The sequence below is a fragment of the Ictidomys tridecemlineatus genome, chromosome 7 (genome assembly GCF_052094955.1).
Source record: "Ictidomys tridecemlineatus isolate mIctTri1 chromosome 7, mIctTri1.hap1, whole genome shotgun sequence".
NCBI lineage: Eukaryota > Metazoa > Chordata > Mammalia > Rodentia > Sciuridae > Ictidomys > Ictidomys tridecemlineatus.
Genome location: NC_135483.1, coordinates 122,808,744 through 122,822,358, shown reverse-complemented (window position 1 = coordinate 122,822,358; position 13,615 = coordinate 122,808,744).

Below are 13,615 nucleotides of genomic sequence, written 5' to 3'. Positions count from 1 at the left end.
GTTATCTAATGGTAGAAGATTCACATTTTTTTCCTCCAAGGAAAATATGTAGTAACTTTACCCAAGAAGCCTACATTCTAATCGTAGCAGGCAGGCTGTATCTGCAGTATTGTCATTCCATTAAAGAATTTGCAATAAATCTTAATAATACATGCAAATACCAAAAAAGCATAAGAATATACTCAGACTATTCAATATGCAAGACTTATATAGAGAAATCAAAATTTTGCTGAAGGATATGAAAAGAGGTATGGAAGGGAAGATTACTTTGTAAAAGTGTCAATTCTTGCAAAACAATCTATAAATTCAATGCAATTATTTTTTTTTAATGCAAGGATAATTTTTTTTTGGATGCCTCTTCTTTAAGAACAATAGTAAAGGATGAAGGCAGCCTGCCCTATAGATCTCAAAGCTCAATAATGAGCTATAGTAACCAAAATAGTGTGACACTGACTTAGGAACAGTTTAAGAGACTAATTGAATAAGAGAATTTTTAGGAAAATTGATAAAGTAGTTTCAAAATTCAGATGGAATATACAAGACAGGAATAGTCAAAACTCTCTTGGACATGAAGAATAAGGTGGTGATGTAAGACAGTTGAGGCTGGACACCTTCAGTATTAGCAGGAAGCAAGTTTATTTAAGCTGCCTGCTTTTCCAGAAATCAGGGCTTACTGTAAAGGTATGGAATTAATGCAGTGGCTGTTGGTGCAGAGATAGACAAACAGACCTGTAGATAGGAGCTCATAGAGAGCTCATGGGTAGGAGAGCAAGATTGCTAGCAGAGAAAAACTAATTTCACCCGGGGGGGAAAAAACAAAATTCTCAATAAATGGTGCTGGGACAACTGGCTATCCTTTTGCAAAAAAAAAAAAAAAAATTAAATCTCTCCTTCATGCCACATAAAAAATATATTTTCCAGATAGGTTAAAGATTTAAATGTGAAAGTGAGACACTAAAACTTTTCAGGGTATATGAAAACATATCTTGTGTGACCTTGGAGTACAGAGTATCTTATTGAAAGCACTAATCAAAAAGGAGAAGATTGATGAAGTAACAAAATAAACAAAGCAGCATGGGATTATAACTCAAAAGTACAGAATAAAAACCCGTGACCCTTTCTGATATAAATAAATAATTGAATGAATTGATCGATTGGGGAAAAGATAAAAACCTCCTATGCTGAAGAATTTCAAATAATTTAGGCACTCACTCCACCCTGGAAGAGGGGTGATCTCCTCATCTTTAGGTTTAGACTGTGCCTAGTGACTCCTTCCAAAGGGTAAGGTTTGGGGAGGGCAGAGAAAGAGGAATTCTCTGGAGCTTCTGATAAATGCTGCGGGCTGATGTCTCTGAAAAATACCAGGAGCAAATTTTTAAAAAGTTTGAGGTAATTAGTGCCAAGTGTGTATAATCGTGCTGCCCAGCACCATGGCCATCTGCTGTTTAGTTTAAATAAAACATTTAAGAATTCAGTTCTACAGCCACACTCGGCACATTGTGAATGTGCCATGGTGGCAAATGGCCAATGCTCACCCTACCCAGCATGCTGGGGTGGATCAGTCGCACCATTGCAGGAAGTTCTCAGAACACTGCTTGTCCAGAAAGATCAAGCCAGGGGAGAAAATATGAGAAAAATATCAACTCCCACAAAAATGAGCCTTGAGGCAGAAAAAATAAAGCAATCAAAATATGTGGGATCTGACTGTGATTAGCCTTTTGTTAGTCATAATAATGTCAATGTGGAATCCTGAACTCACTGGGTAAGTGGAGCAGTGGGAGGCGAGGCTGTGTGGGTGAGCCTTGCCTTCCCAGGTGGACACTCAGTAGATGAAGCTTAGGATTGACAAGCCCCAAAAAAGCCATACTAGGGTGTGTTTGTTTGTTTTTGATTTTGTTATTTTTTTATTAAATTATTTATTCTAATTTGTTATATATGATGGCAGAATGCAATTCATTTCATATTACACATATAGAGCACAATATTTCAAGTCACTGGTTGTACACAAAGTATTTTCACACCATTTGTGTCTTCAGACATGTAACTAGGATAATGATGTCTGATTCATTCCACCATCTTTCCTACCTCCATGCCCACTCCCTTCCCCTCACCCCCCTTTGACCTACCTAAAGTTCCTCCATTCCTCCCATGCTCCCCACTCCCATCGACATTATGAATCAGCCTCCTCATATCAAAGAAAACATTTCATCTTTGGCTTTTGGGGGATTGGCTTACTTCACTTAGCCTTATATTCTCCAACTCCCTCCATTTACCTGCAAATGCCATGATTTTATTCTCTTTTAATGCTGAGTAATGTTCCATTGTGTATATATACCAAAGTTTCCTATCTGTTCATTTACTGAAGGGCACCTGGGTTGGTTCAACAATTTAGCCATTGTGAATTGTACTGCTATAAACATTGATGTGGCTGAGTCACTGTAATATAGACCAAGGAGTGGGATAGCTAAGTCAAATGGTTGTTCCATTCCAAGTTTTCCAAGGAATCTCCATACTACTTTCCAGATTGACTGCACCAATTTGCAGTCCCACCAGCAGTGTATGAGTGTGACTTTTCCCCCACATCCTCTCCAAACTCATTGTTTGTATTCTTGATAGGTGCCATTCTGACTGGAGTGAGATGAAATCTTAGAGTAGTTTTGATTTTCATTTCTATAATTGCTAGAGATGTTGAACATGTTTTAATATTTGTTGACTGATTGTATATCCTCTTCTGAGAAGAGTCTGTTCAGTTCCTTGGCACATTTATTGACTGGGTTTTTTGGTTTTTTGGTGTTAAGGTTTTTGAGTGCTTTATATATCCTAGAGATTAGTGCTCTGTTTGATGTGCATGTGGTAAAGATTTGTTCCCATTCTGTAGGCTCTCTATTCACCTTACTGATTGTTTCTTTTGTGAGAAGAAGCTTTTTAATTTGAATCCATTCCATTTATTGATTCTTGGTTTTTATTCTTGTGCTATAGGATTCTTATTAAGGAAGTAGGGGCCTAATCCAACATGACGGAGATTTGGGCTTCTTTTTCTTCCATTAGGTACAAAGTCTCTGTTTTAATTTCTAGGTCCTTGATCCACTTTGAGTAAAGTTTTGGGCATGTGAGAGATTAGAGGCTTAATTTCATTTTATTGTATGTGGACTTCCAGTTTTCCCAACACCATTTGTTGAAGAGGCTATCTTTTCTCCAATATATGTTTTTGGCGCCTTTGTCTAATATGAGATAACTATAATTATGTGGGTTTGTCTCTGTGTCCACTGTTCTGTACCATTGGTCTACAGGTCTATTTTGGTGCCAATATCATGCTGTTTTTGTTACTATTGCTCTCTAGTATAATTTAAGGATTGCATTAATATGTATAGTGCTTTTGATATAGTGTGATCATTTTGACAATATTAATTCTGCCTATCCAAGAACAAGGGAGATCTTTCCATCTTCTAAGGTCTTCTTTAATTTCTTTCTTTAGCATTCTGTAGTTATCATTGTGGAGAACTTTCACCTCTTTCGTTAAGTTTATTCCCAAATATTTTATTGTTTTTTTGAGGCTATTATAAATGGGTGGTTTTTCTAGTTTGTCTTTCTGAGTATTTGTCACTGATGTACAGAATTGCCTTTGATTTATGTGTTGATTTTATATCCTGCTAATTTGCTGAATCCATTTATTAGTTCTAGAAGATTTCTTGTGGAATTTTTGGATCTTTTATGTATAGAATCATATCATCTGCAAATAGTGCTAATTTGAGTTTTTCTTTTCCTTATCCCTATCCCTTTAATTTTGCATCTATATTCTTTAGAGTTATTGGTCTGAAGTTTGCTTTCTTTGATGTGACTTTGTCTGGTTTTGGAATTGGGGTGATACTGGCTTCATAAAATGTGTTTGCAAGTGTTCCCTCTTTTTCTATTTCATGAAACAGTTTGAGGAGTATTGGTGTTGGTTCTTCTTTAAAGATTTTGTAGAACTCAGCTGTGGATCCATCCAGTCCTGGGCTTTTCTTTGTTGGTAGGCTTCTGATGGCATCCTCTATTTTCTTGCTTGAAATTGATCTGTTTAAATTGTGTATCTAGTCCTGATTTAGTTTAGGTATATTATATGTCTCTAGAAATTTGTTGATGTCTTCATATTTTCTATATTATTGGAGTACAAACTTTCAAAATAATTTCTAATTATCTTCTGTATTTCTGTAGTGTGTGTCATGATATTTCCTTTCTCATCATGGATCTCAGTAATTTGAGTTTTCTCCCTACTTCTCTTCATTAATATGGCTAATGGTTTATCAATTTTATTTATTTTTTTCAAAGAACCAACTTTTATTTTGTCACTTTTTAATTGTTTGTTTTGTTTCAATTTCATTGATTTCCACTCTGATTTTAATTATTTCCTGTCTTCTACTGATTTGGGGGTTGATTTGTTCTTTTTCTAGGGCTTTGAGATGTAATGTTAGGTCATTTATTTGTTAACTTTTTTTCCTTTGAAGGAATAAATTCCATGCAATGAAATTTCTTCTTAGAACTGCTTTCATAGTGTCCCAGAGATTTTGATATGTTGTATCATTGTTCTCATTTGAGATTTTGATATGTTGTATCATTGTTCTCATTTATCTCTAAGAAATTTTTAATTTTCTTCTTCATATCTTTTGCAATCCATTATTCATTCAATAGGATATTATTTAGTCTCCAGGTGTTGGAGTAGCATTTATTTTTTATTTTATCATTGATTTCTAATTTCATTCCATTGCGGTCTGATAGAATGCAGGGTAGTATCTCTACTTTTTTGTATTTACTAAGAGTTGCTTTGTGGTATAATATATAGTCTACTTTAGAGAACGATCCATGTGCTGCTGAGAAGAAAGTATATTTGCTCATTGATAGATAATATATTCTTTCTCTCTCTCTCCATATATATATATATATATATATATATATATATATATCAGTTAAGTCTAAGTTATTGGTTATATTATTGAGTTCTATTATATTATTATATACTCTCTTTGTTTAGCTTTTGTTTGAATGAAAGAGGTGTGTTAAAGTCATCCAGAATTATTGTATTGTGGTCTATTTGACTCTTGAACTTGAGAAGAGTTTGATTGATGAGCATAGATGCTCCATTGTTTGGGGCATATATATTTTTAACTGTTATGTCTTATTGATGTATGGTTCCCTTGAGCAGTATGAAATGTCCATCTTTATCCCTTTTGATTAACTTTGGCTTGAAGTCTACTGTATTTGATATGAGGATGGAAACCCCTGCTTGTTTACTCAGACTATGTGAATGGTATATTTTATACCAACCTTTAACCTTTAGTCTGTGGATGTCTTTTTCTATGAGATGAGTCTCTTGAAGGCAGCATATTGTTGTTGTTGTTTTTTAACCAATCTACCAATCTATCTTTTGATTGCTGATTTCAGGCCATTAACACTCAGGGTTATTATTGAGATATGATTTGTATTTCCGGCCATTTTTGTTTAGTTTTGGTTTTTAACTTGACTTGGTTTCTCCTTTAATGAATTTCTTCCCTTTGCAGATTTTCATTGTTGTTTTTCATTTCCTCCTTGTGGAATATTTTGCCATGGAATGTTCTGTTGTGCAGGCTTTCTTGCTATAAATTCTATTTTATTAAATTTATATCTCACCGCAGAATGCATTACAATTCTTATTACACATATAGAGCACAATTTTCATATCTCTGGTTGTAAACAAAGTATATTCACACCAATTTGTGTCTTTACATATATATGTACTTTGGTTAATGATGTCCATCACATTCCACCATCATTTGTAACCCCATCCCCCCTCCTTTCCCCTCCCACCCCTCTTTTAGCTTTTGTTTGTCATGGAAGGTTTTTTATTCCATCATTAAATATGAAGTTTAACTTTGCTGGATGTAAGAGTCTTGGTTAGCACCCATTTTTTCAGAGCTTGGTATATGTTGTTCCATGATCTCCTGGTTTTGAGGGTCTGGGTTGAAAAATCTGCTGAGATCCGAATTTGTCTTCCCTTATATGTAATCTGATTTTTCTCTCTTGCAGCCTTTCAAATTCTATCCTTATTCTGCATGCTAGGCATTTTCATTATAATGTGTCTTGGTGTAGATCTGTTATAACTTTGTACTTTTCGTGTCCTGTAGGCCTCTTATCTAAGGTCCTGTCTTACAAGTGATCTAGTCTGTTGGTGATGCTTTCTATTGAGTTTTTTATTTGGCTTATTTTTTCTTTCATTTCAAGGATTTCTGTTTGGTTCTTCCTCCACCCCCCAAAACTCTGTCTCTTTCTTGAAGTAATCTCTTGCTGCCTGTATTTGTTCTCTTGTCTTTTTCTTGAAGTGATTGGTTTTTGCTTTTATCTGCTCACTTAGGTCATTCTTTAATTCCCAGGTTATTTTAGTTATACATATTTTGAACTCTTTCTCTGACATTTCATCTACTGCATTATCTATGGATTCTATTGTTGTAGTATCTTGGTTTGTTTGGGCCACTTTTCTCCCTTGTTTGTTCATGATGTCCATGTGTCTTCCTATCTTGCAGTGTTGACCTGAGGTATTACAGCTCCTGCCCAATTATCTTATAGTGTCCTCACAGGTTACCAATGCCTCAACTTTAAGGGGGAGATCAATATTAAAGCACTCAGTGTACCCACCATTCAGCCATAGATCAGTAAGCTTCTATTTTTCATTTACAGTTTTGTCACTATAATCAGAAATGCTGAGTTTGGTTATCTTCCACCATATAGTCAATTGGCTTGCGTAATGGGTAACAGTTTCTAATGGTAGAATGGGAGGCTGGGGGGTTGGCTGAGATGTTTATGAGGCAGGATGTTAGAATACGAGATATTAGATTTTATGACTAGTGAGAGGGTAATCATAAGAAGTTGGCTGTTAGGAGAAATGAGAGAGGCAACCCATGCAAGACTCCTTGCTACCTCAGCAACAGGATAACCGTTAGCACCCCTAGAAGAGATACCTCTGGTGCAGCCAGGCCCACAGGAACCTTGGTGATGTCTTACCAGGTCCTTATTGTTGTCCCTTGATAGAAGTGGCAATATCCCAGTTTTGTGGCAGTGGCAGCCTTAAGCCTATATATACCCTGATGTTGGGCTTTGGAGCCATGCTTTGGTGAATAAGGAACCCCCACATGGGTTGTGGGCACAGGATGCCTCTCTCCTGGTCTCCAGCCATGGAGTGATGGGGTGGGTCTCTCTCCTGGTCACCTGGCCATATGGAACTCCATACTAGTGTTTTGTAAAATGTTTTGAGGTATATGTAACAAAGACAGCTAAAGGAGAGTTTGTGATTACTCTAGGGAAGAAAAAAAAGGAGAAAGAGTGCAAGTGGATGCTGATTTTACAAGCCTTGTAAAACATCTGATCCTTAAACAATGTGCATACATAATTTGATCAAAATAAGGAATAAAATCAAAGAACTTACCACAAACACTCTGTCACAATGCCCTCTCCCCCATCAAATCTCCTCTGTTCCCCAGGCCCAACATTTCTACACTTTGATGTTTAGGAAAGCATCGCCTGAAGTTCTGCTCTCCTGTGACTCTTTCCCTTTTTTATGTGCTTTGAAAATTATTAGGGCAACTTTCTTCAGGCCAGTGTAGCTGGGACTTTGGGACCTTTGTTCTTTTAGAAAGAGATCCATCCCAAGAAGTCTGAGACAAGGTCTATTTATGCAGACTCATTATCCTGGCCCCATAACTTGTTGGACCCTGTTCTTCTGGGATACATCCATTTTATAAATGGGTTTTGGAATTCTACTCATCTGGAGTCTCTCTTTTGCCTGCTGTGGTGTTTTCAAAAAAGTGATGAACGAAGGATATCTTTTCTGCTCTGCTGTACCAGAAAAATCATAAACTCTGTGGCTTATAAAAATTAGAAATTTACTTTTATCTGTTCTGGAAGCTGGAAGTCTGAGATCAGGGTACCAGCATGATTGGAGTCTGATGAGGAATATGGGTTGCATATTGCCATCTTCCTGTATCCTCATGTGGCAGAAAGACAGCAAGGCTACTCTCTGGGTCCTCTTTTATAAGGATGCTAATCCCATTCATGAGGGCTGCACCCTCATGACCTAACCACCTCCCAAAGTCTGACCTCCCGATTCTACACATTGGAGGATAGGTTTTCAACATATAGATTTTGAAGGGAGGCAAGATTCATCCTACAACAAAGGAGTTGAATATTTGCCCATTAGAGTGTACATATTTGAAAAGGTTGTTAATCCCTAATATTATTGATATGTGTGCACAGCAAACTAGTGTAACTATTTTCGATGGTGCATTTGATGATATTTATCAGTTCTCAAGATGTGCATATATCCTCTGCCTCAGTAATTCTATTTCTAGAGATTTATTTACAGATATATTTCATATGAGTATACAAAGATAATGTGCAGGGATACTTACTATATGTTTTATTTTGTCATAGCAAAAATTGTAAAACAATCTTAGTGGTTATGAATGAAGTAGAAATTAAACAAATTATACTCTATTTATTCAATAGAATTGCTTATGGGAAATAGAGTAGGATATAGCTATGCAAATTTTCATAAAACATGTCCATTAAATTTTGTTAAATATGTAAATGAATGTTAATAACTCTCTTGAAAATATCTAAAACTTAAAATTGATTACTTTTAAGAAGGTCTATGCTTATTTATTAGTTACATAATTTTGTACTGTTTTTAAAAACATGTATTATTTGTCAGTTTAACAACAACTTTTTACAGCATGTGTGAAATAGGAAGTCACGATTCTTCAAGTTTGCAGCTACCAAGTGAATGATCTCATGTTACACAAATATCCTTTGGTCATAAGACTTGTGAGAGCACATGAGATGAACAGGTACAAATAGTTAAGATGATAAAATGAGGTTAACTATTACCACTGTATGAATCAAGGAAGAGGAGGAGAAGTAAATATGTTTAAAATATGACATTACTTTATAATATTTAACTTCAACAGTTACAATATGTTTATCTCAAATCTTTATCAAGATGGGAATGACCCATAGGGTTTTGGCCTCAATTTAGAAGCAACCCAGAGAAAAAGGGCAATTCTCTGCCCTATAAGAGCTTGTGGTTTCTATGCTATATGTAGGTACATACAGACAGAATTAGATTTTAAATGAAAAGAATAGTCCAGGAGCAAAGAAAGTGCAAGAGCAAGGAATAACAGGTAAGTTTTAAGAAAATTGTTAGATGATTTTTACAAAGTAAATGGATTACATTCGGAATTGCCTAGTAGGACATTACTTTATTCTGAGTGGTAATTTACTGATTTTCAATTTTTCTGCTCTTGCTGTTTAGAAAATGAGCCTTTTGAGGCTTATGTCCACACTTTGTCCCCAGGAGCTAGGAGTTATAAGTTAATAGGAAATTAGAAATCAGTGACCCCATTCCATCGGAGAGGCTCTGCATTATTAGTAGCTGGCCCTACCTAGGTTGGAGGTCAGGGAAATGAGTGGGCAGACCCCTTGGTTTTGTTACAGAAAATGATGCGGCCTAACCTCATTATACTGTGGATATCTTATCTAGTGTCACCATCAAATATTTTCACCTATAAATCCGTTCATCACATTTTTAAAAATTACTTTTGACAACTTGATGTTTTCTGGATCCTATTTCTCTCACAGCAGCACCAGTATAACTTGACAGTAGTTCACCTGGTGAGCGTCACACCATCCTGTACAGATGGTGTGATGACACAGTTATCGAAGGGTCAAAGTTTCTCAAAGTCATGCTAATTTTCTCTAAGTTCTTTTGCCTGAATAGGATCTTGAACGAAGGCGCAGGAAAATAAAAAATGGAACCCAAATTTGACCTCTAGAGTTTGGAAGTTAGGTAAAATTCCATCGCGTTGGAATAGTTCTAAGCAAGCAATTTGTTACCCTTTATCCTTTAGTGGAACTGTTGAACAGGTGGTTTTCAGAAGATCACTCAGTATATTTAGCTGCTGAAATTTGAGCAACTCAAGGTCTGATTGGCTGCTCCTGCCACATGATAATTCGAAGCCCAGGCACTGAGCAGGCTCTTGCCTGGGGTTCTCAGGAGGGGAGAGCTGGGAGAGGATTTGCTGCTGAGGAAGTTTATTTGATAGCTTGAAGGTAAGGTCTGTTTATGTCTTTTTCTCTAATGTTCTCTCAAGAGACGTTCCACAGTTTCCCTTGAAGTTAATTTTCAAAGTTTGGGGTCCTAACTGGGGGTAATAGTGATAGAAATGCGCCCAGGAAAGCCTGTCATCCTATTGCTCTTCAAAGGCCCTATGGATGTCTGACATGTAGCATGTCTGATCAGAGTCATGTCCTGCACCGACCAATTTATTGCTTGACCAAGTTGGCTGTCTTGTCCAACAATGTTTTTTTCATTTTTTGCCTTCAAGTTTTTCCCCTAAGTATCTTAGTACGAAGGAGGACATTTGTCCTACGTGCCTATATTTATCCTGTTCTACTGGGCTTCATTGGCCTCAGATAGAGGGGTGGTTTCGCTAGCTTAATAAAACCAGCCACTGTGGGGTATTGGTTTACACACAAGCATCTTTGGGCAAAGGGACAGCTGCTCCCAGCCATCATCATCTTATATGGGAAGGCCCCACTTGTTGGCATCAGACTGAAAAGGCCTTGGGAGATCCTTTCGTTAGTTCCTGAATTAGAAGCTTAAGCCAAAGACCTATAATCTTATGTGTACTTCAACCAGTGCTTTAAAAAATTTTTTTTTCCCTTTCAGGGTTGAACAAGAGCTACAGAAAAGAAAGAAAAAATCCGTATAAGCCAATGGTTTTCCGGAAGAAAATAACCCCATTGCCTTGAGGTTTCTGTTTTTCTCTTACAATTTATCGACAGATTTATTTTTATGTGTTCTAATTCAAAGCGTCACATAAACTGCAGCATGCTAGAGCAGTACAGAACTCAGTTGACCCTTTTTTAAAAAAAAAAAATCTTTTTAGTTGTTGAGAGATCTTTATTTTATTTATTTATACGTGGTGCTGAGAATCAAACTCAGTGCCTCACATGCCAGGCAAGTGCGCTACCACTGAGCCACAGCCTCAGTCCCTCAGTTGACCCTTTTGACATTTTGGCTCTATGACCTTTACTGACCTTTACTTCGCGCTAAGAGTTTTGCTTGAAAATGCTTTTTCTCCAAGTGTTTGGACATTTACATTCTCTATCCCTGGAGTCCAGACTCTCTTCTTACTCACTCACCTTGGTGTCCACATTCAACTTTAACTGAATTGATTGGGTAGAAGGAGCAATATTCAATATTCAATAAGGAGAAAGAGGTTTGAGGTTTCCTTTGTTTAGGCCCTTATTCTAAATGTGTTCTCCCCCTTAGCCTGCAAAAAAATATGTGTTATGTAGATTAGATGGGTCTTAACTCTATCTTTTATAGTGTTATAAGATCATTTCTGCCCTGGAAATAGATGTTAATGTGTTTTCATTTGTGTGGAATATGGAAAGTTTGTAGGTGCCACTACTACTCTGGGAAAATGGCAGACGACGAAGAATATGAGGAGGTGGTGGAGGTAAGACTAAAACAAAAACAAAACACACAAAAAGCCCCACAATAGCTCTGATAGTAAAGTAGCCCTGTAGTGACAAAGCTGTGTAGGTGAATTGATCATTAAAACACACACACACACACACACACACACACACACACACATTTTTTTATTATAACCTCACAAAGAATCATCATTAAAGCTAAGAAAGGAATATTTTATGTTCAGTTTCACTGTAATAATGTGGGGTGTAGAACAGAAAGGAAATACCACTACTTGTCATTTTTGCTTTTGTTTGAACTCACAAAAACCAAAACCAAAGTGTGCCAAACCTACAGGCATATTTTACTCCAAAATGGCTTTTTTACTCACCTCCCAACACCAATGATCAAAGGAACAGAGGTGACACTATGGGGAGAAAGTTCCAGAAACTAAACTGTTTCTTAGTGTCTGCACAGCAATAGAGGAAAAAGAACTCAGTCCTCCTTGATTCAATTTGTTGATTATCTGTCTGTAGGGTGATGTGGGTTACCTAACTCAGAATCATCACATCTGTGAGATTGTATGTATGTATATGTGCATATATGGCCACAAATATGTAGAAACAATTTCATGAAGGTCAGAAGTGATAGTTGGAGCCACTTTCCCACCAACTTTATTGTATTTACCCATATAAGCAAAATTAGCTTCTGCTTTTGAAACTTGAATAAGTATGAAGACCATAGTGGGTATCTTGACAAATTTTCTCCACATTATTGGTGGGCGTCTGACATTTTATAAAGTCATTATTTTATATTTGTATCAGTTTACTTTGATCATGTTATAGAACTGTTTTCCTTACCAGTTTTTACCTTCAGCTTCACATTCTAGAAACAAAATCTAAAGGCTTGGGGATGTCACCCATACATTAGTGCCATGATCTGAGAGTGCTTAATAATTCATAATTAATGATAATGATCTAAATATGGAAGCAGTTTTTAAAAATCTGTGCTCTTTAATAAGACTGAAAGTAACTGTAAGAGCTGCTCCAAAACAAATTCTAAATGAAAGTGTCAAAATTTATCTATGGAAAACTATTTTATCGACCAGTCTCTATTTAGATGGAGAGGGAAGAATATTAAAAAACAAACCAACCCAGAATGAATCTCATACACTATAGTATTTGGTCTCTAACTTAAATGCTGATGGCCACATCTTCCATAATATTCTCAATATTATTACTAGTGAGCATTTTATGTAGGTCCTGAAGGATCAGAATTATCACTATCAGATATTAACATAATTATAAATTAAATTATCTTTCATATGATGACAATACCAGGAACACTTTTTAGCCTCTTACTTAAATATCCCTTGACTTTCTTAAAATAATTGTGTTCATTTGTCATTGGAAATTGTCCTCAGTGCAGGGCCTGATTGATTTAACTAGTCATAAAATCGGAAGGGTCTATTTTTAGGCATCCCATCCATTCCATTTTGTCCCCATTACTACTTCTGAGTCTGACCAGCAGGTGCTAGACTAATAGACTGCCTGCCAGTGAGTGTTGAACCGAGGTCTCTTTGGTCTCAAAAAAAGATCCTGAGAATGGAATGGTGGCAGATTTGAGAAAATTGGACAGGGAAGAGTTTAAAAACAGAAGAACTAGCTTTAAAAATATATCTCCTAGGGATCTTGGACATCTGAAATAAAACTTTACTGTCACTCTTAAACTTGGAAAGAAAAATAAGTAAGGATAGATGTACTATCTAATTAGTGGCACAGCTCTTTAAAAAAGAGTGAGACTTGGCACACATGTTAATGCCAACCATTTGGATAATGCTGCCTTTTTAAAAGCTTATTTCTAAGATATATTTACCAATTGCAAGAGCCCAGAAAGGTAGGATTGGATGGCTCCCAAAGAGCTTCTTTTACTTGGATATTAAGAAAATCCAAAATATTGGGCATCATTCACTTTAGTTTAATATTTCTTTTCAAGTCACTCATGCTTTGTGTGACCAAAAAAATGGGTCCATGTGGCATCAGTATCAATATTTTGTAAAGTGTCCAAACAGTATTTTTTCATGTGCTGATGTCACAAGGGTAAAAGAGCATTTCTCTGATTCCTATTGCT